Here is a 23,181-nt window from a genome sequence, read left to right as displayed (position 1 = left end):
ACAGTACAAGCATTTAACCACTGTGCCACCAGGGCTCCTTGGGGTGGAAAGATCACCCCTTTTTTTTCAAGGGGCACAACGAGTGATTATAGGGGAGTACAACTCTCCAGAATCCCCCAGCATCCAGTTATCCCCTGTTCTTATCAGTTTCCTACCCCTGCTTTAAGGGACCACTTGTAGGTGATGCACCTTGTTGTATCCTGTTGGTAACCAGAGGTTACACTGACATATGTGATTTTGTGAATGTTGTTGAGGAAGGGCTTTTTAAAAAACCTTTGAGATATGGTAGAAGAAGGGTGAGAACCAGCATGGTTTGAGTGTAGGACTATGAATCTGGAAACCAGGGTTTGATTCTCAGCTTGACTGAAAAACCCACTAGGTGACTTTGACCAAATCACATGCTCTAAGCCTCAGAGAAAGGCAATGGGAAACCTCCTCTGAACAAATCTTGCCAAGAAAACCCCATGATGGGTTTGCCTTAGGGTCACCATAAGCTGGAAATGACTTGAAATCACACAACAACAGAAGGAGGTACCACCTTGCACAATGCCTCCCTTCACTGTGCAATGTAGTTTCACAGCATTGATGCATATCCCCACTACTATTTAGTGGCCAAGGAATGCAGCGGGGGAAATGAAGGGGAAAGGTGTACTATTCAACATGGCCTACTATTTTCTGAAAAGAACAGTGAACATATTCTGAGAAGTGGCTCTATCATTACAGTCTTAAATGATTCTCAGAAAGGAGACTGAGAAAGTTCATTTAAAATGTACCTTAAAATAGATGTGTATCTCTGTTCATCTGCACAAGATTATTATGCTTATCTTCATAATAATGAGCTCTGTTTTGCATTTATCAAGGCCAGTTCCATTACAGAAAATTGGTCTCCAGAAATAGTCATTTTTATAAGTTTTCTGACACAAAAGGCAGGGAAGCTATGGAAAGTAAGGAATAGCTAGAAAACCAGTTTCTTTTATTAACATACTTGCCATTTGCTGTGAGGAAAGGAAAATAATTGACACAGAAGGACCAGGATATAAAAAGCTATAGCATCATCTTTCATTTAATACTCTGCTCTGAAGATCTTGCAGCCTGAATTTTAACAGAAAAAGAAGCAATAGAAGGATGGGAAAAATGAATGTGGGGTAAGATGTTAAGTATGAATGCACTTGGGACTAAAATAAACTTTACTCAACTGCATACAGAAACACCTACATGTTTTGCAGTGCTTGGCAAAGCTACTTGTTTAGACTAGAGCTCCCAGAATCCCTTAACTGTCTATGCTGGCTGGAGAACAGGGGATTACAATCTTTCCAAAAGTGGATTTTGTTTGTTGTAAATCAAAGCATCCATGGGTTGGGCAGGGAGAAACAACCATAGTGTTTGGGAAGAGATTTTAAAGCTCCCCATTGCCATGCCTATATGCTTCTTTCCACAAGACTAACAGTAGTTTGATACCTTTTCCACTTAGTCATACCTTCATACACCTACGCATAGACTTTCTCCCATTTATTCCTTCTTTCATACCTACTTCCTGCCTACAAGTTTTATTCTATTCATTGTCCTCTCTATGATTTTCTTTAACTATACAGTCGGCCCTTTTTATTCACAGATTCAAGCATACACGGTTTGAAAATGTTCAAAAAAGTATAAATTTCAAATATCAAACCTTGATTTTCCATTTTTTATAAGGGACACCATTTTGCTATGTCATTATATTTAATGGGACTTGAGCATACACGGATTTTGTTATCCATGGGGGATCGTGGAACCAAACCCCAGTGTATAACAAGGGTCCACTGTATCATTATTACATTGAACTTCATCCATTATCATACAGCATACATTCCCAATATAACATTCCCAATTCATCATCTCTTGTAATTTATATCCACCAACACTTCGTTTTATACAATTCTATGCTGCTGTGTCTAAATTCACAAATATTCACCAATATTGGCCAACCACAACTACAACTATAATAGCAAGTTGGGAGGAGAGCCTGGGGAAAATACCTAATATCCACCACCTACTATGACTGCTGGCCATACTGGCTGGGGGACTGCTGAGGGAAGTTGTAGTCCACAAAAGTACATTTTTGGCTGGCATTTAGACTCAATCACAAATTTCCGCATTGGTTTGTATGTGGATAATTGTCTCTTCTCCCTCACACAGATCTGCTTTCCAAATATCCAAAGCCTGGATATTAAGAGAAATACCTGGGTACTGTAAACATATGTTCATAGTCCAGTTATTGGAGTTTTGGAAATATATCTAATCTGCACCAGCATAAAAATCTGAGTGCTAATTCTCCCCCCAGCACCACCTTTCCTTTCTTTCAGCATCATATCTCTTTTCACATTACTTTTTTAGCACCTTTTCTAAACAATTTCCAACTTCCACTGTTCAGATGCTTTTCTTGACTTGTTTTTCTTGGTGAGCGCAATTTAAAACAACGAACCACATCTGCTGACCCTTTCCAGAGGCCCTTGTTTCCAATGGCAATTAACTGCCTTGTTTTCTAATTTTATCTCAACATTAAAACAAGAGAGCTTAAAATACTCCTGCGTTACCATTCCCAAAGAAATTGCTCTGAATATGTGCAATTTAAATGTCAAAAAATGAGAGGGACATGCTACTGCATAATAAAATCTGTGCATTGAGACACTTTTCTCTCACTTTGCCCAAACTACACATTGGTATAAAATTAAAGCAAAAAAGACAAAAAACTTTAGATATCTTCCAAAATAATTCTGGAATTAAGATTTTTATGTAACATTTGTTACTGCTTTTAAACTTAATAAAAATAAAACACTGTAAAAGAAAAAGAAAGAAAATCTCTTTACATGGCCCTAAGTTTGCAAAACTTGAGTTGTTGATAGCAGGGACATTAGGAAGTCTCTCATTCATAGGATTGTCTTGAATCAGAGCTGATTTGGTGGCAGTTAACAACAAACTATGGTAAAACATTATGGTAAAACATTTTTCTCACATATGTTTGAGATCTTAGCTCATGTTTGCACAGTGTAAATCTATATTTGTGTAGTTACATGGTTGCTCTGTAACTGTAACCCCTACACACACGCACACACACACATCAATTTAAGTCTTAAAGTTCTGTCCAAATGTTATAATGCTACTGAGCAACACAAGCAGAAGGGTCTTGCAGTCACCTCCTGAACTAGCACATCATCCATTGGACAGATAGGGATTTGGAAACAGTGCACGTGTGTTAAATTTAATCTCTAAATTTAATAGCAGCAATAATAAATAGGAAGACCGTAGTTGAAACTGAACATCAATTAGCAGATGAAGTGCTTACAGAAATGATAATTGGTCCCATAGAACCCAGTAAATGGTACACCTATCCAGCCCAACATTCTGTTGCCATAAACAGAATATAAGCATGGCATGTTCCTTAGCAACTGAGGCACTGAGAATCATATTTCCTCTGATACTGGAAGGGGTTTACTGTTATCCTTACTGAGAGTTGTATCCTCCATGAATTTCACTTATTCCCCTTGAAAGCCAGCCACAATTCAGAACAAACAAAAAGGGAAACTTTTGTGGAAAACAAGTAATACCAGCCATAAGGGCACTCTATTCTCTCTATGGGAAAAATAGCATTTCTGCTGGAAGCAAAGTCAGAAAGTCCTCCCCTGGCCACCAAAGTGAAATGCCAAAAAAACAAAACAAAACAAGTTTATAGTTAACAGCTATAAACAGGATTTCAAGTCTGAAACAATCAATTGGTCTCTTTTTGTGCACTTCAGATTTTGCCCCTTCTATCCTCAACTCACAGCATCCGCCAAATCTTTGAGCATTAAGTGCTGAGAGACTTTTATCACGGTTGTCCTTACAATCCATCCCTCCAGGTGTCACCTCTCTGAAATTCTCATCGATCTGCAGTAGGAGGGAGATAGACAATGGGTTGGACTCTGTTGAAACTGGCAAGGCTACAAAGCAACTTGCTTCCTTGAAAAACCTTGTTTTCAAAAGGATATGATTGTTCTCTCCTCAGACTCTGTATCTGTCATTCTCTAGTTTTATATCCAACTAGGGCTACAGTTGTTTCTGTGCTTCTATGGAGGGAAGGCAACTTTAAACCAAATTCTAGCGGGGTTCCTGTGCTTTGAACAGCATCCTGAGTTGCAGCACTTTAACAACTGTGCTGGAGATTAACAAAGCAATGTCTGCAGGCTTCATTTCATCCTTAACACACCCAGGGTGCCCCTTCCAGACCCCCAAATTTATCTCCAAATGGTAAACAGCACTCCCCAGAAATCTCTACATTTGCCATTTAAATTGGTGACACTAGTTATAATTCAAGTTACTTTTTTATTAATTTTAATTTTATTAAACATACAAGCTTACATATACACAACATACCCCATCACCAAAATCTAGAAATCAAATTATCATGTGACATCTATTTCCTTTCCCCCTCCCATTCCCTCCCCCTTTAAAAAGAATACAAATCTATAAGCAACTCATAACAAAACAAAAACAAAAAAACCAGCACAAGGCATCCTGCTTATTCTTTAATTGGTTTCTTAACTGTAGTAGCTCTTCTCTTCTGTTAATCTTCTATTTTTCCTTGTAGTCAAAAATATTTAGCAATTTACTATCTCACATTCCTTCGTTATCACCTTAAAACAAATATTAAGTATGGGATTTGTAGTTTGTTATGGCACCAAAGCTCCCTGACAGAGAAGGCTAAATATCTCACAAAACTTCAAATCCCAGAATTCCATAGCATTGAGCCATGGCAGTTAAAGCGGTGTCAAGCTGTATTAATTATGCAGTGTAGATGGAGCTTTAGTCTCTAAATTATCTCATAGCTTCTACAACAAGGAAATTCCAACAAATGAATCCTTAGAGTTTTACATTAAGTTTCTGCAGTATTCAAATAAGACCAAGACCCTGCATCGTAAAACATAGCTACCACAACAAAGCTCTATTTTCATGGCTCTTTTGTGCTGATGCAACTCTCCAGACTTGCCAAGTAAGACTCCAACTCAAGGGTTCCTGAGACATTACAGATCAGGGCACTAGAAAATGATGATTGCAGTATTCTTCTGCTTTTGGAGCACATTGGGGTAGACAGCTGGAGAGACCTGGGGGTCCTGCTGAAATGCTTTGTCTCCGCGTGCACTACAACCAGGAGACCACTGCAGTTGTCATTTCTTAGCACTTTGATCTGCAGCACCTGGGAAATACTTTGGTTGTGTCTCATCCTGGCTTAAGAAGTCAGCTTTTGAGGTAATGTCTGGTTATTAATGACCATCAGTGTCATTGCAAAAGTTAGAAGTCCAATTTACAATCTCATAAATATTGAACAGGTTGCCAACAGGATTTTTAAATTAATTTTTAATTAGTTCTTTTTAATTAACTGACTCATGAAAGAATTTGAGCTAAGGGAAAGGTGATATCCTTTCATTCTTGTGTCCATCCTAATCTTGTATTGCTAATTGGAAAACAGCAGAAACTGAATGTATTTTCATCACTTTCTTATAAATCACTAATGCCTGTGAGCCCTAGTAGTTAAACTTCTAATTTACTTGAGATAAGGGAAAGTTTACTTTGGTATTTTCATGTTCATGTCTTTGATGTGCTGGAACATGTCCAAAGAAGAGCAACCAAGATGATCAAAGGTTTGGAAAGCAAGCCTTGTGAGGAATGACCTAGGGAGCTGGGTATGTTTATTTTTATTTTACTCATTTTATTCATTTGGAGTAGAGAAGAATGGTGGTCACAATCCCTTCTCATTGCCAGGATTGGTTTTGCAATGGATTTCAGTGTTTTATTGAGCTGTGGGGCAATGTGTTGAAATAATTTTTTTTTTTTAGATCTGGGAACATGATTAATGGACATGCGCAGTTGCACTGATATGCCTCACATGTGCAAAACAACCAGTTGTGAGATATATATGCCTGAAGATAGGGGCTCCTCCCTCCATAACTGTCATCCTTCGGCCTGGGAGGGAGTGAATGGGCTGGCCCAGCTCCACCAGGGCTAGCCTGAAGAAAGAGACTCCTCCCTCCATAACTGTCATCTTCCAGCCTATGAGGGAGTTGACCAGGCAGGCCCAGCTCCATCAGGGCTAGCTTGAAGAAGAAGAGCCCTCCCTCCGGTCCGTCTGCCTTGGTCCAGGCCTCAGAGGGAGAGAATAACTGCTGGACCTGATTCCCTCCCCCCCCCCCTCACCATTCCCTTCTCCTTTTGTGTCGTGTCTTTTAGATTGTAAGCCTGAGGGCAGTGAACCATCTATTATCCCCTCTGTTGTAAACCGCTCGGATTCCCAGTGATTGGGCGGTATATAAATAAAACCTATTATTATATTAACAATTCATTTGTGGATGTGTGTGAAATGCTATTTCAATATTATTTCAAGTATGCAGTTGCACAAATGGATACCATGTGAAAGCATTTGACAGACTGTACCTCCTCAAACCACTTCTTTTCTCTTGTGTCACAATCTCCTTTGTGTTCCATATGTTTTTAAATAGGTTTGAATTGTGTCAAATTGATATGAACTGTTTTAAATTCTTCTAAACTGTTTGAAAATGCTTTTTTCTGCACACCTTTCTGAGATTATTATTATTATTACTAGAACAAGAACCAGGTCCCAGCGCGACTCACAATATTAAAAGAACAGTACAATGTTTTAATTTTAATTAAATTACAATATTAAAATAGATTGTTTATTAAAAGAATAAAATATGGTTTAAAAAGATAAAACTGTTTAAAAGACTTTAAAACAACACAACACCCCAGCCCATTCTTTAAAACTTTCTGTTTCAAAAGCCTGTCTGCAAAACCCTGTCTGCATAACCTCCAGGTGAAAGGACAAGCAAAGGGCCCTTCTGGCCTTCTTGGGAAGGGAGTTCCAGAGTCTAGGGGAGCCACCAAGACTCCTGCCCCCACCAACCATTGTTTTGATGGGAGTGGGATGAAAGAATGGTCTCACTTGAGAATCTCAGAGCCTGAGCCAGCTCCTACAGGGAGATATCTCACGGAGGTCAGATCTTATGATACAGAACATAATATAAATTGGATATAGAACTGTTTGCCAAGGGTTGTAGACTCTCTTTCACTGGAGATCTTTAAGCAGAGGATGGATTACAAGATGTCAGGAGTGCTTTTGCTGAGTTTTCCTGCATGGCAGGTGGTTCAACTAGGCAGACCTTAGGGCACCTTCCAGTTCTATGAGTCCATTATTATAATGAACAGGAGAGAGAGATAAATGGATTAGTATACTAAAATATGTGTGAGCCAGATCTGATACTGAAAATAATAATAATAATAATTAAGAGATTTTAAAATTCGTGTTATGTGGTCACCTCTAAATGTTTCGGTGACCTGTCTGGCTGCCATACTCTGAACCAATTGACATTTCTGAACTTGGCACAAGGGTAGCCCCATGTAGAGAGAATTGTAGTAGTCAAGACGTGAGGTTACCAGTGTTTGTACCACAGTTTCTAGATTCCCTGGCTCCAGGTAGGGCCACAGCTGATGTATGAGCTGACAACTGAAGGGACGAGTCCAGGAGTTCTCCCAAGCTGCGAACACAGCCCTTTAGGGGAAGTGTGACCCCATCCAGGACTGGTTGATATATCTCCATACCTGGATTAGGGGCCCCTATAGCAAGTACCTCCATCTTACCTGGATTCAGTTTTAGTCTGTTTTTCCTCATCCAGTTCTTTGAAGTTGAAACGGTAACTTCAGGTAGCCATCTCTTTCCATCTGGCTCCAGATGAGGTTTCAGTGAAAAACAAAGCAGATCTCTTAAGCTTAAGGGTTTTTTCCCCTCTGCTGTTGAGAACTGCAAAATAATGCATTTAAGAATGTACTGTAATAAAGACTCAGCTGGATCAGTCTAAGATAAAAATTAATCCAGCCTTATCGTCCCCACCAATCACCTTATTGCAAAGTGCAAGTGTCAGTTATTAGTAGCATTAACATCAACGAACATGAAAAGAAAGAAGACAAGGTGTGTCATCCAATCAAAGACCAAATCTATTTGTCTTAATAATCAGTTGTCAGAGGAGCCTGTCCATTTACTCATGGCGAGTCTTATTTAATTAACTTTTCCTACTCAGCTTTATTTACTTTAAAAGGACTCTGAAATTATTCACCCAGTTTTTATATGCAATTCCATCCTGATGGCCTCTTTTAACATAGTCACCATTAGATTCTCATCAATGCCCTTTTATGCTGCAGGGACATGAATGACAATTTTGACAAATACAGTATAAAACAGCCATTTACAGGCATACATTTTTTAATTGTCATAAATTCTTTAAAAAGCTATGCTTTCCTTTCCTGCCTTGTATTTTTTCACACCATTGCACTTCATTAAATGCTATTGCTTCTCCTCTCTTTTAAATGGATATGATTCCAAATTCCGAAATGAAAACAGGAGTGGAGGGACTTGTAAAAGCATACTTAACAGCACAGCTTGGGGAAAACATGACCATTTTGGGACTGCAAAAACTTCTATTTTTGTCAGGTGGTTTCAACCTGTTTGGGGATATGTTGATTTACATCCTGTTGGATTTACACTCAGAAAAGCATCACTGCCCCACTGATATGGGATGATCATACAACAAATGGAAACATCATCCCATATCAATGGGGCAGAGATGCCATTTAGAATTCTGTTGGATTTGCATTTCGAATGTAAATCCAACATATCCCCAATTGTGTTGAAACCACCTGACAAAAATGGAAGTTGTTGCAGTCCCAAAATGGTCATATTATCCCAAGGCTGTGCTGTTAAGTATGCCTATACAATACAACAAATGGAAGCCTAGGATGAATCAAACCCCTAAAATCACCACTGACCAAGTGCACGCTACAATGTAAAATCCATTTGTGCAACTACTTGGGTAAAAAAGAGATGGACATATGTGACAGAGCTACCAGAACCACACTGCCCATTTGTTCATTCACAGGCTGTCAACAGTCAGTTCAACTTCCTAGGAGAGCTACCCTGTCCCTATCCCTTCAATAGTATTTTTTTTTAAAGATCAGCTTAAGAGACCCTTTACCCAAGTTCATTGTTAGCGGCATCCAAAAATTCATTAGTAAAACTATTAAATGGATCTGGCTGATACAAACTTATGACCCCAGTGGCAGGGACACCAATGGACAGTTCTTTCCCAGGACCATGCAGAGTAACCATGTGTGTGTGTACATGTGCCTTCTAAATCACCTGTTGACTTATGGTGACTCCATGAATTTCATAGGTTTTTCTTTGGCAATGGCAATGGTTTTGGCCAGTTCCTCCCTCTGAAATATAGCCTACATCTTCTGGTGTTCAATGGCACTCTCCCATCCATGTACTAACCAGGGCCGGCCCTCCTTTGCTTCCTTAAGATATTCATACTTTAATCTTTAAAGACCCACATTTGTTTGGGTCCAAGTAACCTGAAGAATACCATCACCCACATGTCTATAGTTTAAGATTATTCAAAGATGCTTTTCTTTTCTCTTTCTAATTAAATTTTTATTGAGTTTTTACAATAAAACACATAAAGTCTCTAGAAGAATAACAAAAATAACAACAACAACAACAACTAACTACAAGGGCCAAGGTTATGTATCTGATGCACAGTTATGACTTATGAAGAGGCTTTTTTCCAGCTTCCCCAGCACATTAAGGTATAATGGATGGTTACTGCAGAGGGCTTTTTTGGTGGTGGCACCCTTGTCCCCCCGAAAGGGTTGCTGGCACTCTTATTTATAAGTGCTCTCTTTCTCTCTTTCATTCCTTTTATCAGTAGAACAATGAATCTACTGAAGGTTTTAGTCTGATCTCTAAAGTAACTATGCAAGCTGCTGAACCTTATCCCCCAATTGGTTTAAGCACTTGGATCACAACAAGTTCATTCTAAAGCCAAGAGTGGATTCACAACTCCACAGCCATTGGGGCCACCAGTCCCCACTGCTTTATATTTTCGAAGCTTTTAAATTTCAGGAGCTTTCAATCCTTTTTAGTTTTCTTTAGTAATGTTTTGAGAAGCAGTATAGTACAGTGCTTTGAGTATTAGGAGTACGACCCTGGAGATTAGGGCTTGATTCCCGCTCAGCCATGGAAATCCACTGGATGACCTTGGGCATGCCAAATACTTTTCAGCCCAGAAATAGAACCCAGAATCCAGTGATAGGTTCACTTGAGGGACATCATAATCCATAAATGACTTGAAGGCACAACAACAACAACAACATATTGCTGCTGCTAGCTTTGTTTATTTAAATTTAGATTGTGGTCATTTTATGTTATTTGGATTTTCCAACAATTACTCTTCATGCCCAGGTGACATCAAGTATTGGGCAGAAGACAAGCACTGTTGAAAACTTAAATACTATTTCAATTCATTCAGAATTCAGGCCTGAATCATAAGCTCAGTCTACGCCTCACTTTTCACCATGATAGTTGACTTTGTCCAAAATTTATTTCATGGTAGCCTCCTCCATTTCAGGGAGCCTACTCTTGAACAGTAAAGGAGGAGATCAAAAACATTAGAGTAGAAATTTATGAAGGAATTTCATTTCATTTCAGCTTCACTTCATTTCATTTGTATGCCACCTTTCTCTCAGAAGGGACCCATGACTCTATGATGAAACTTTCAGACTCTACAATCCAAATATTATCCAGGGTAGTTTCAGATGCTCCATTAGAACACTTGACCTTGACAAGATCCTCATTTTTCTTGCACTAACCTTGTACCTACTTGTCTCCAGATCAGACTGCAAGCTCTCTACATGGAAATTTGTATATACCTGTACAGCAACAGCTGGTGGCTACAGTCTCCATGGGAAATGAACCCACTCTGCAGCTTAATTTAAACTTTAAAGGCGATAACCAAGGAGCTATGGATGGGACAGAATTCAGTACCTCGAATAATTCCTTTAAATTCCTTTAAAAGTCATAGAAAAATCCAAACTTGATTCATTGTACCAGTGACTTGCAAGACACCAACTACCGTCTCTTTTCAGCTGTTTATTATACTGTGTACATTTCTTTCAAAACAAATGTATTTTGGCACATTTCCTGCATATTTTTAGTGTTTTTTCATCTGTATGTATTTTAATGCATATTTCTAAAAAAAAAAAAAATTCCAAGGTTTTTGTATTTTGGAAATTGCACCAGCAGTTGAGAAATGTATAGAATCCTGATTGCAAGTTATGTTTTCAACTTGAGATATGTCAACCTGGCAATCATGCATTAAATGTAAATCCTGGGAGTTTTTCTTCCATCCTTAGCATCACATTCTATTTTCCAGCCTTCATTACAGATCATGCCTCATAAAGATCTTATTACTTTGCTAGCAAGAGTATTTAGAATGGAAATTGCTAAGTCCTGGAAAACCCCAACAGGCTGTATGATAAATGACTGATTCATACACATTTTGCCAAATTGCATTTATAGGTAAACTGACACAGGAAGTCAGAGTCTCTAGTAGAATAATCAAAACCAATTTACTCACGGAAAACTGATTTCCATTCATATTGCATGTTAATAATAAAATGATAACAGTGAAAATACTCCCAGTTGCTTTCTCTTCATTATAAAATGATATTCCAGCCTAGAAGAAAGCTCCAAACAGGTCAATGCAGGTATTATTCCATGTAATCATACTATGGGATACTGTGTCCAGTTCTAGGCATCACAGTTCAAGAAGGATGTTGACAAACTGGAATGTGTCCATAGGAGGGCACCCAAGTTGATCAAAGATCTAATTGATTTGGTGAGCTTAGAAGAGAGAAGACAGTGGTGACATGGCAACCACCTTTAAGCATGTGAAAGGATATCATGTGGAATACAGAAAACAAGCCAAAAAATGAACCAATGGGTTCAAATTATAAGAAAAGATGTTCTGCCTAAATATTAGGAAAAATTACTGTCAAAGCCTTAGAAGGTGATGGACTCTCCATCTTTGGAGGTCTTTATACAGACATTGGATGGGCATATTATTATTATTATTATTAACCTTTATTTATGAAGCGCTGTAAATTTACACAGCACTGTACATGCAATCCTTTTTTGTAGAGGTATTTTAGTTGTGTGTCCCGGCAGGGGTTGAACTCAATGGGTCTTGTGGTCCCTTGTTAGCACATTCTGGGGTGTAGATGAATGCATCCACAGCTTTTTCCATGGGCTTCAGTGACTGGAGAAAACAGTGTCCATAATTACAAAAATAGCCATTGGTTCCCTCATTTACAACAGCATATTTTTGTTGATAAGGAAAAGAGAACATTGTAATAAAGTCCAAGTAGAACAACTTCACACTTTGTTTTATGTCCATCTCAGTGTTGTGTCAAATACACAACACAAACCAGTCAAATACCCCTTGGGACTTTTTGCTTTGAGGCATAGCAGAGTTACCATGGGAAATGCACATCGGTGATTTCAAATCATGTTTATTTCCCTCAAGCATAGAAGCAGGGAAAGGAAACAAGGGAATACATTCCAAATGTAATCTTGGGCTCAGTTTTTTTAAAAAATTACTTTTTTTCCACTGGATTTTGTATGAGAAAAACCTCTTTCTCCTAGCTGATATGTGAAAGATAATCAATAAAAGAAGCCTGCAGCTTCTTGATATTTACCTCTGGATATTGTTGCTTTTACAAGAAAACAAGGTACAGGGTTAACCATAAGAGTAAAGATGAAAGGAGGCAATGCAGCTGCTTCCATAGTTTTCAGTTTGGCAACCTAGAGCAGGACCAGGTAGGCCACGGTCTAGGGGCGCAACCTGTAGGGGGCAGGGAGCCAGGAGGCGAGAGAGAGAGAGAGAGAGAGAGTTCCTTCCTTCTTTCCTTCCTTCCTTCCTTCCTTCCTTCCTTCCTTCCTCTCTCCCTCTCTTTCTTGCCAAGAGAGAGAATTGTTGAGAAAAGGCTTGCCATGGCCATCCTCTGAGGCTGAGAGAGTGTGATGCCCCCACCCAGTGGGTTTCCATAGCCGAGCTGAGATTTGAACCCAGAGTCATAGTCCAGTGCTCAAACAACTAGTCCACAACTCAAACACTGGCTCCAATAATCCACTTTAAAAGCTTGGTCTTCTTCCCAGATGTCTTCATCGCAAAGGAAGGCATCACAAAATGGAAGACATTCAAGAAAAAGGGAGGAAAGGACTAAAGAAAAGCTCCAAACACTCCTAGAAATGTTAATGCTTGCTTCTTAGTCATGCTCGAAATGGAGGATGGTTTAGAATATTTCCTGGACAGAAGGTTGGAATGGAGGACATGTCCTGGAAGAGGAGGAGGTCTGCCCTGCCCTGAGGCAAACCTACCATGAGGTTTTCTTGGCAATGTGAGTTCGAAGAAGCTTTGCCATGGCCTTCCTCTGAAGCTGAGAGAGTGTGTCTTGCCACTCTTGGTGGTTGTGCCTACTATGTGTCTTTTTCTTTCTCACCCTGGAGCCATTCCCATCCTTTTTTCATGGGCTGAATCTACACTGCAGAAATAATGTGATTTGACACTGTTTTAACTGCCCTGGCTCCATGCTATGGAATCCTGGGATTTGGGATTTTTGGAGGCAAATTCGCCTTCTCAGTCAGAGAGCATTGGAGCCACAACAAACTACAAATCCCAGGGCTCCATAGCATGGAACCCGCAGGATGACCAGATGTCCTCTTTTTCTGGGGTATATCTTACATTTCAGTCTTCTGTCCAGGAGGAATTCCAAAAATGCCCTCCCTTTTGAGCATCATTAAGAAGCATGAATTTATATTTATATGAGGGGTTTCAGCTTTTCCTCGGTCATGTCCTCCATTTTACTTGAAAGACCTACATTTTGCGGTGCCTTGTCCTCCTTTGTGGTTAGAACAGCTGGTCACTATGGGAGCCAAAGGCAGCTAAAGTGGTATCAAACTGCAGCCCTAGTCCTCTCACCTGGTGACTCTACTGGTTTTCTTCTCTTTCTTGTGACACCCTTTTCTGCCCCTTGTGTGAAGATTTTTAGTTTTTAGGGGTCATAGATGGACCACCACTACTCCACAAATTCTTGGGATGGGATCCAGATTTTTCCACATCATTACAATGAATAATGCTTCCAGCTTGCAAAAGGAATATATATGCATTAGTCTCCATTCCAAATATCACAGCAATAAAAAGTCTTTAACCTATAAAAACCTAATTGGCTTTTTGACTAATTCTCAGTACTGTGAGGAGAGATTGGAAACTAAGCTTTATGTCATGTTTAGCTTTAACAAATGAAACAACAGAGATCAAGGGGTGAAGATAATTATGAGGGGTGACAGGGGTGCCAAAATATTTCTCACCTAAGGTGGCAAAATACCTAGAGCCAGCCCTGACCTACAGTGTGATATATAAGCAGTCATGGGAAATGTGTTTACAAGACAATAAAAGGGGGAAAGGACAAGGTCATTAGCATCACCTTTATTTAGTATGAACGTTTTTGGATTTCAGTCCACTTCTTCAGATTTATGAAGCACAATATGTAAGCCACTGGTTTTGAGTGCAATTATATAGCTGTGGGAGTGGAAACACAATGTAATAGATACACACTGGCCACAAATCTTTAGAAGGTTGTGTAAGATGACAGAGAAACCTTTTGAAGGTTCATTGCCAGTGTCACTATCTTCATCTTTCTCTAGCCCATTATACACTGTGCCACCTCAACAATTACAGAAAGCTGCTTAAATACCATGGGCTTAGACTCCATCAATGCATCTGAAGAGCTGGACCGAATTCCATGAACACTTGTGCTGAAATAAATCCATTAACATTAAAAGTGCCACTAAAATTCCTTCCCATCCCTTTTTGTTTTCCTTTCCAGAACAAACTCGTGTATAAGTCTAGAAAGTTTCGTCAAAAAAGTGGACCCCCTTCCCAAAAAAAACCCATAAGTCAGCTTATCCACAGGTCGATGTAAATATGATACTTTACTTCTTATAAAAAAGGGAGCCATTCCCTGGTGAAAAGCAAGAGTGCAATCAGTCCTGGAAGCACTCACATCCCTCTACTCTCTCTTCCATCCAGCCTTTAGGGTGAGCCAAAACAGTTATGCCTGCCAGAATTTTGTAGGTTCTTTGGCATTATTTCTTTTACTTCATCCTTCTCATCCTTTGTTATATGTCCCTGAGTTCTACCCTCAGCTTATCCATGGGTTACGTACATCAAAATCCATAATTTGGCCCCCAAAATCTGCCCTTGACTTATAAATGAGGTCAATTTATAGTCGAGTATAGACGGTAGACCAAAAGTTAAACAGGTCAGTGGATTTTCTGCAGAAATAGCAAGCACCTTTTGACATGACAAATGGCATTAACCAAGAAATTCATCCTCACAGTCTTGCATATCCCTTGTACTGTGCCTCATTGATACAGTAGATCTCATTGAAATCTGGTTCTGTTGAATGGCTCTACTTTAATTTGGGCTTACACTAGGATTTAGGCTGATATGAAATGTTTACATTTGTGGAACTCAATGGTCTGAATGCATCTATTGTAGCATGGCCCAAAATGTACAGCCACATGTATAAGGAAACATACACAGATACATGACACCAGCAGGATTCCAGAACATTTTTTCCAATCTAATCTTTCTTTGTATGTGTACACAAACACACACACACACACACACACACACACACAACACAACTCCAGCCTGCGAGGGAGTTGACCAGGCAGGCCCAGCTCCATCATGGCTAGCCTGATGGAAGAGACTCCTCCCTCCATAACTGTCATCCTCTGGCTTGCGAGGGAGTGACCAGGCAGGCCAGCTCCACCAGGGATAGCCTGAAGATAGAGAGCCCTCCCTCCATGATAACTGCCATGCTTCGGCCTGCAAGGGAGTGACCAGGCAGGCCCAGCTCCACCAGGGCTAGCCTGAAGTTAGAGAGCCCTCACTCCATGTTAACTGTCATGCTTCGGCCTGTGAGGGAATGAACAGGCAGGCCCAGCTCCACCAGGGATAGCCTGAGGATAGAGAGCCCTCCCTCCATTTTAACTGTCATGCTTCGGCCTGTGAGGGAGTGAACAGGTAGGCCCAGCTCCACTAGGGCTAGCCTGAAGAAGAAGAGCCCTCCCTTGGTCCAGGCATCAGAGGGAGAGAATAACCACTGGACCTCATCCCCTTTCCCACCACCATTCCCTTCTCCTTTTGTGTCGTGTCTTTTAGATTGTAAGCCTGAGGGCAAGGAACCGTCTTATTAAAACTAATAATTGTAAGCCACTCTGACAGTCATTAGGGCTGAAGGGCGAGGTATAAATACCATAAATAAATAATAAAAATAAATATGTGTTTGTTTGTTATAATTACATTTTATCTTCTTGCTGGTGAACTCAAGGTGGCATATATAGAGAACATATTCCACAATTTCTGGAAGAGATGGTTTGATGAGAGTTCTCCAGTGAACACCAGTTCTGGAAATCATGAATATTTTCCCCATAACCATTGCACTTCATTCACCTCATTCATTAATTATTGCCTTTCTCATTTTCATTTGTACCGTGAAGTCTCTCATCATTCGATTGAAGTTCTTCCACATTGTACCAGTGCCCCTCCTCTTGCTTTTGAAACACTTGGAGGAATGTACGAAAAAGATCAAGAGAGTTTAGTGTCTCCTTAAAGATATTGTAATTTTTTTAAAAAAAAAAAATAGGGTGACGCACCCTTTTGCCCATAAGATTGGCACACTTTCTCTAATTTTTTTCTTCAGAACTTGGCAGGTCTGGTGCCCAGAGGGGCTACTAGAATTTCTGATTGCCCTGCCATTTGAATGCAGAACACCAAAATTATACAGAAAGAAGCCTTCAAAGAATGAAACCTGAAAGAACTCTTAGAAGAACAACAGGCTGACAAATTAACCCACTGAACTCATTAAGTTTCAAATTCAGGGGAATTTAAAAGGTATCATTTCCCTCTTTGTCTCTGGCATGCCTTCTCTTTGTCTGATGTATTGCAAACTTGACAGATATACTGCCCTTGTGGAGTGCTAATAAGCCATTTTATAATGTTTCCCTTTTTGATTCAGAGCTCTGAAGTTATAGGGAGGGGAAAAAAATAACAAAGCTGAACACAACAGAGAGTAAGGGAAAATGTATCAGATGTCACCGCTTTTTAAATTGCCTTTCAAATTAGGGGGAGGGGGATATGCAATTTGTTTGAAATTTGGCAGGAATGCTTCTTCAAGAAAATAGTGTGTTACCTCCACATCTTATTCTATTTGTCTTTGGAGTGTTAAAATTATAGGCGGCAAAAGACAAGATGGATCTCCCACTGAAAATAATGATATCCCCCACTGGGAGGGGGGGGAGATTTGAACAAAAGCGTGAAAAACATAACAGCTTTTAAATTGGCTAAGGGCAAATTTCTTTAAAATTAAGAAAAGAATTTCAAATGGGAAAAAGGAGGTGGCATAAACAGTCATGCCCTTATTCATGCATGTTGTTGCAGTGTGCCTTCAAGTTGTTTTCCATTTATGATGACCCTATGGCAAACCTATTGTGCGATCTTCTTAGCAAGATTTCTTTAAAGAAAGTTTACCTTCTTCTGAGGCTATGAGAGTTTGACTTACTTTTTTCATGTCTGATCAGGGATTTGAACTCTGGTCTCCAGAGGCCTGGCCCAACATTCAAACTACACATATAACATGAAGGCATGCCCTCTTCCATGCACCTTGATAATCTCAGATGTCAGCAGCTGGCATCCATGAGCTACTGCCAGGACACCAGTATGTTGAGAGGACCAGTCAGTCATGTACTTGTATAAGTCACCTCATTTCCCACCTATAAAAGCCTCAGAGAAAGGAAATGGAAAACCACTTCTGAACAAATCTTGCCAAGAAAACCCCATGATAGGTTCACCTTAGGATCGCCATAAGTCAGAAATGACTTGAAAGCATACAACACACACAAGGTTTGTATCTTGCATTGTTTTAAATATATTGTTCTCCACCTTAAGTCCCATTATCAGGAGAAAGGTGGGATATAAATGTGATAAGCAAACAGTGACAGCTGCTGTCTTGTTGTATGGAAATTTAGGCCAAGGATAAACTTGGATTATGGTCATATATAATTTTATTGATTGGTTTCCCCTGAAGTCTTATTGATATTATTTGGTCAGACTTTGCATCATATCCTTTGACTGCTTTTGCTACAACTTTCCTCACCACTGATGCCACCCTATTTCTACTTAGATTTTCATTTCCTGAGTAAAACTCTCTGTAATCACCTGACTCAAAATACCCCATTCCTGTTCACTTTAGTTCATTCACCCCAAATATAGAAGTGTGTATATGGTCCATTTAATGTTCTATAATGTCTCACCCTGATTCTTGCTTCTCAAATTCCACATTCCTGTATGTATTGTGCAGCTTTGGACTTTCTTTTCACCTCTCAACATGTCGGCAGCTGAACATTCTTTCAGCTTGAGCCCAGTTGCATCATAAGCCACAGTGCTACCTGTACTTGTCCTCTGCTGTACCCTACTTGCCCAATGAGTGTATCCTGGCACTCCAACCTGAGAGTATAATCCTCTGGCACCACCTCTTGATTTTGGATTGTCTCATCTTGGGATTTTTATGGTAAAAGATATTAAAAGGGGGTTTACCATGTCTCCTTCTATGCCATACTACCAAGTGATATCTATGGTGCCCCTACCATTCTCACTGAGAGCCCCTCCACCAGTGTCACCACCCCACTACTGCTGCTGCCCAATAGCTCTTTAGCACATTTAGCTGGCTCCTTAGCAAAGGTCTGCCTGACACGGGAAACCTCACAAGCAGCACTCTTGTCAGCATAGCCTCTTGTCTCACAGGAGCATGCAATCCCACTACCACAGGCAAGAAGCGCTAGAACAGGAGAGAGTGCATGTTCCTATATCTTCCTCAATATTTCCCTCACACTTTGTTGTTGTTCTGTGCCTTCACTTATGGTGACCCTAAGGCAAACCTATCATAGGATATTCTTGGCAAGTTTTGTTCAGAGGAGGTTTGCCATTGCCTTCCCCTGAGGTGGAGAGCAAGGGACTTGCCCAAGATCATCCAATGGGTTTCACAGCAAAGCGGTACTTTCTTTAAATTATTTTTTTTCCAGTAATTACAGCAAACAGCACATGCACTAATTAAAATGATTCCCCTGACTCATGTAACAGAAGAGAAATAGCCATCTCCTCTTGGAAGTCAATCTGCCTCTAAACACACTGAGCAAACAGGACAAGAGCAGTAACAGCTGTTAGAGCAGATCTGGCAACCTGCCTCAAGATTAAAGAAAGATTGTTAATAGGATAAGGAAGGATGCAATGGCTGACAATCTCCTTGCAGAAATCATTATTTCTGTTTAACACAATTTCACCAGTGAGAGCTATTGTGTTCATTTCCTTCAGCATACTATGCAATTGTATCACGAGATTTTTTATTTCTTTTTTAAAAACATTTTGTGAAGGCTTTGGTCTAACACTCATTTGGGGCTTCTTTCCACATTTATTTATTTATTTATTTATTTACGGGATGTCAACCCTGGGATCCATTCTCTGCTGATGTGACCTAAAATTCTTTGCCTATTATGTACCTTCCAATGGGGCAATTTGATACTTGCTGGCCTTCCAGTCTCCAAGTTGCATGAACCTACCATATTTTTAAAAAATAACTAAGAGTTGACTCCATCAGGAAAGGTAAACTGGGAATGTTGGACCAACGTTTCATTCAATATATGAAAATCCAGTGAAGCTGAAAATTTGTGCTATTCCCACACTAATCTGTACTTTTTATATAATATGCTAATTTTTAAAAAAATTCTGAAACAAAATGATAGCAGTATTATACCACAGTGAAAACTTGAATAGAATTTGCATACTTCTATTTCTCCCATAGGCTGATCAGTATTTTTTTCTCTAGCCACATGTGACTATTGCCTTTCAGTATCACATCCTTCTCTTTATATGAAGAGGTCTCTTTAGTAACCTCTTTTCAAACTTCAGAAGAGGTCTTTAGAAACTCTTTTCATAACTGTTCTACCTTACTTTTCATCTTTTAAAAATTGTCTGATCCTTCTCTATAAACCTTTGCTCTTTGATGTCTGTTTAATGCCAAAATGAGTCATTTACTTATCTCAATGCTCAAGACAAGCTCCCAGCTCTACCCTGCACCCATTCTAGAAAACAAATACTTAGAATCATAGAGTTGGATGGCATCCTAAGGAACATCTATCCAACCCCACACAAGTGGTAGTATCCACAAATAAAGCACTCCTGAGAAGTAAGCCATCTAGCCTCTCATTTCAAAACTGAAGGAAAGCCCACCAGTTTCCAAAATAGTCTTTTCCACTGTCAAACAGCTTTTATTATCAAAAGGTTCTTCCTACAGCTTTTAAACTTCTTCTTGCAGAAGTTGTGGTGTCTAGAACATAGGTTAATGTTGATGTTGTACAGTAGTAATTTATTAATGCCTAAGTCCATAGGCCATTAGCATACAAAATAAATAAATACAATATAAAAGTGCAATAATATAAAAGTACTACATAAAATAAATAGCATATAAATCTTGACTATTTTTTCTACAAAATATCAATACAATTATAATACATTGACTGTAGAGAACAATACTATGATAAGAGCATCCTGAGAGCAACCAACTGAAATATCAGAGATAAATCTTGCCCAAATTTTCATTGCTGCCAGGACAAAAAGAGAAACATTGAAAGTTACCATTGAATAAGTATCAGGTAAGAGATGGTAAATCTTTTCTAGAACAGAATTAGAATGTAGGTAAGACAGAACAAGTCTCGAAAATTTGGTTCTTGGTTCAGAATTTAATGAACAAAAGTATATAAATCATGAGGCACATCCTGGTTGTTGTGTGCCTTCAAGTTGTGCCTCAATGTATAGAGACCCTAAGGCAACCCTATAACTGTTTTTTCTTGACAAGATTTGTTCAGAGGGAGTTTTGTCATTGTTTTCTTCTGAGGCTGAGAGGACGTGGCATGTCCAACATCACCCAATAAATTTCCATGTCTGGGGAGGTATTGGAATCCTGGTTTCAAGGAGTCCTAGTCCAAAACTCAAACCACTGCACAGTGCTGACTCCCATTTATGGAAAGGTAACATCTGAAGTTGTCATCACATTGCTAATACTTCTACTGAAAGAAAGCCATTGGGCAAAGTATCTACTGCTAAGTATTATTCAATTGCACAAAGGAACGTATGATTAAAGTCCAGTAGGATTTGGTCAACACTCCATCTACTCCAACATCCTCTTTCTCACTCCAGGTTATAGATGCCTCCCAGAATTTCACATATAATGGGCATTAAGTCATGAGCTCTCTCCAGTTTTCTTTCTCTATACTTCTGAAATACAGAAATTTCATTGAGCCATTAAGAGCTGCAGATAGACCTATCCTCCAGTTTTTGCCCATAATACCATAGTATCTCAGTATGATTTCTTGTGTTTGGGTGCAAGGATGAAACAAATGAGAATCTTTTATGGTGCCTTCCCCCACTAAGCCTCTGAGCAAAGAGATATCTGTATGGGTTGTTGCTGTTTTCATCCCACCATCTTGAAAGCATCCTGAATATGTTTTCCCATCTCAACCATTATCTAACAATTATCTTACATTGAGGATATGGTAAAATTATCATGTTCAAAAATAAATATAGAAAATGTGGCCTCTATTCACTCAGTCATCTTGCATTTTGGAAAAGCTATCCCAGTAATAATAGCCAAGCTGTAATGACTTAAAAAACAAGATTACTTTCCCTGGGTGAAATAGCTGGAATCCAAAAACTACATATGATTATTATTCTTAAGTAGAGTGCAAAATTATGTTCTTTTCTGGTACAAAAAGGAGAATGGATTGTGCCTGATTGCTGCTTAAAGAAGTAACCCCTTTGAGCTTTTGTAACATGAAGTCAGAAGAAACACAGAAAGTGGCTTTCTGGAGAAGAATGTTTGCCAAGCACATTCACCAAGCAAGGAGTCTAAATGAAATTGGTTAGAAAATCTTATAGCTGGAAGGGACCACAAGAGCCATGTAGTCCAACCTGCTCCCATGCAGAAATACACAACTACAGCACTCCTGGGAGATGGCCATCCAATCTATATTTTCTTGTCAGTTGCCATCAAATGAACTTTGACTTATGGCAACCCCTTGAATGAGGGACCTCCAAATCACCCTATCCTCAACAATCCTGCTCATGTCTTCCAGACTCAGGGCTATGGCTTCCTTGACTGAGAAGATTATTGCACAAGGAAACCCCACCAGGATAGACACAGGATCGAAAAGTCAAAGCCAGGTGTTATCACACAGCCGCAGCTGGGTGAGTGTAATCCCTATGCAGCCTGGACACCAGCCGTGCTTATCCAGCGGCTATTCAAAAATGGCAAGCTCCCATTTTTGAAAAGCGACTGGATAAGCTTGGCTGAGGTCTGGGATGCATACGTGTAGCACTCACTCAGCCGCAGCTGTGTGTAATAGCATTGGTTTTTACTTTTCAATACCGCATCTATCCTGGCAGGATTTCTGGGTGCAATAATCTCCTGTGTCTATCCATCTGGAATACAGTCTTCCTCTTTTCCTAGTACTTTCAGACTTACCAAGCATAGTTGTCTTTTCTAATGAGTCCTGTCTCCTCACGATATGGTCAAAGTCAAACAGCCTCAGTTGCGTCATCTTGGTGTCTAGTGAGAGTTCAGGCTTGATTTGCTCTTGGACCTTATTTCTCTTGTTAGGAGTCCACAGTATCCATAAAATTCCTCTTCAGCACCACATCTCAAATTTGTCTTCCTCCTGTCCACTTTCTCTACTTTTCCCAAAATGAAAGGGAGAAAGTGGTCATTTAGCAGGGAACAACAAAGACCTGTATTGCCTGAGACTACCTGCTTGGACTACGACTGCCAGTCCTATAAAAAATATTGAAACAAATATGTGCGGAGCAGCAACCATATTCTATTGGGTCATTGTGCAAGACACCTCAAAATCTAACAGAATGCTGTTGGTCATCCTCCATGGTTGCCATGCCAAGTTTCAAGTTAATGTCCAACCTGGAGGTGTCCTACCTCATCTCGCCCTTCCTCCCACTCCTCAGCCAATCACTAATCCCCATCTGCATGCACATTTACTTTCCATCACATGATCCAGACCTATCACTGACATCATATACAATACATCACAGCCTTATTCACCAACATGGCAGATGCCTCAAAAGTGGAGAGGTA

The 23,181-nt window shown here is 39.7% G+C and overlaps 1 protein-coding gene across 1 annotated transcript in view; it reads right to left on the bottom strand.

The window, feature by feature from the left end:
• Positions 1–22,981, bottom strand: part of NPFFR2 (neuropeptide FF receptor 2) — a 144,657-nt gene extending 121,676 nt beyond the window's left edge. The window contains exons 1-2 of the mRNA XM_042468789.1: positions 22,561–22,981; positions 7,666–7,825 (exon numbers count right to left, since the gene is read on the bottom strand). The gene's annotated coding sequence lies outside the window, so the exon portion shown is untranslated. The remainder of the gene's footprint in view (positions 1–7,665; positions 7,826–22,560) is intronic.
• Between the last annotated feature and the right edge of the window lie 200 nt (positions 22,982–23,181).

The sequence above is a fragment of the Sceloporus undulatus genome, chromosome 5 (genome assembly GCF_019175285.1).
Source record: "Sceloporus undulatus isolate JIND9_A2432 ecotype Alabama chromosome 5, SceUnd_v1.1, whole genome shotgun sequence".
NCBI lineage: Eukaryota > Metazoa > Chordata > Lepidosauria > Squamata > Phrynosomatidae > Sceloporus > Sceloporus undulatus.
Note: the sequence above shows the minus strand (reverse complement) of the source record. Positions and strands in the feature narration are given on the sequence as shown.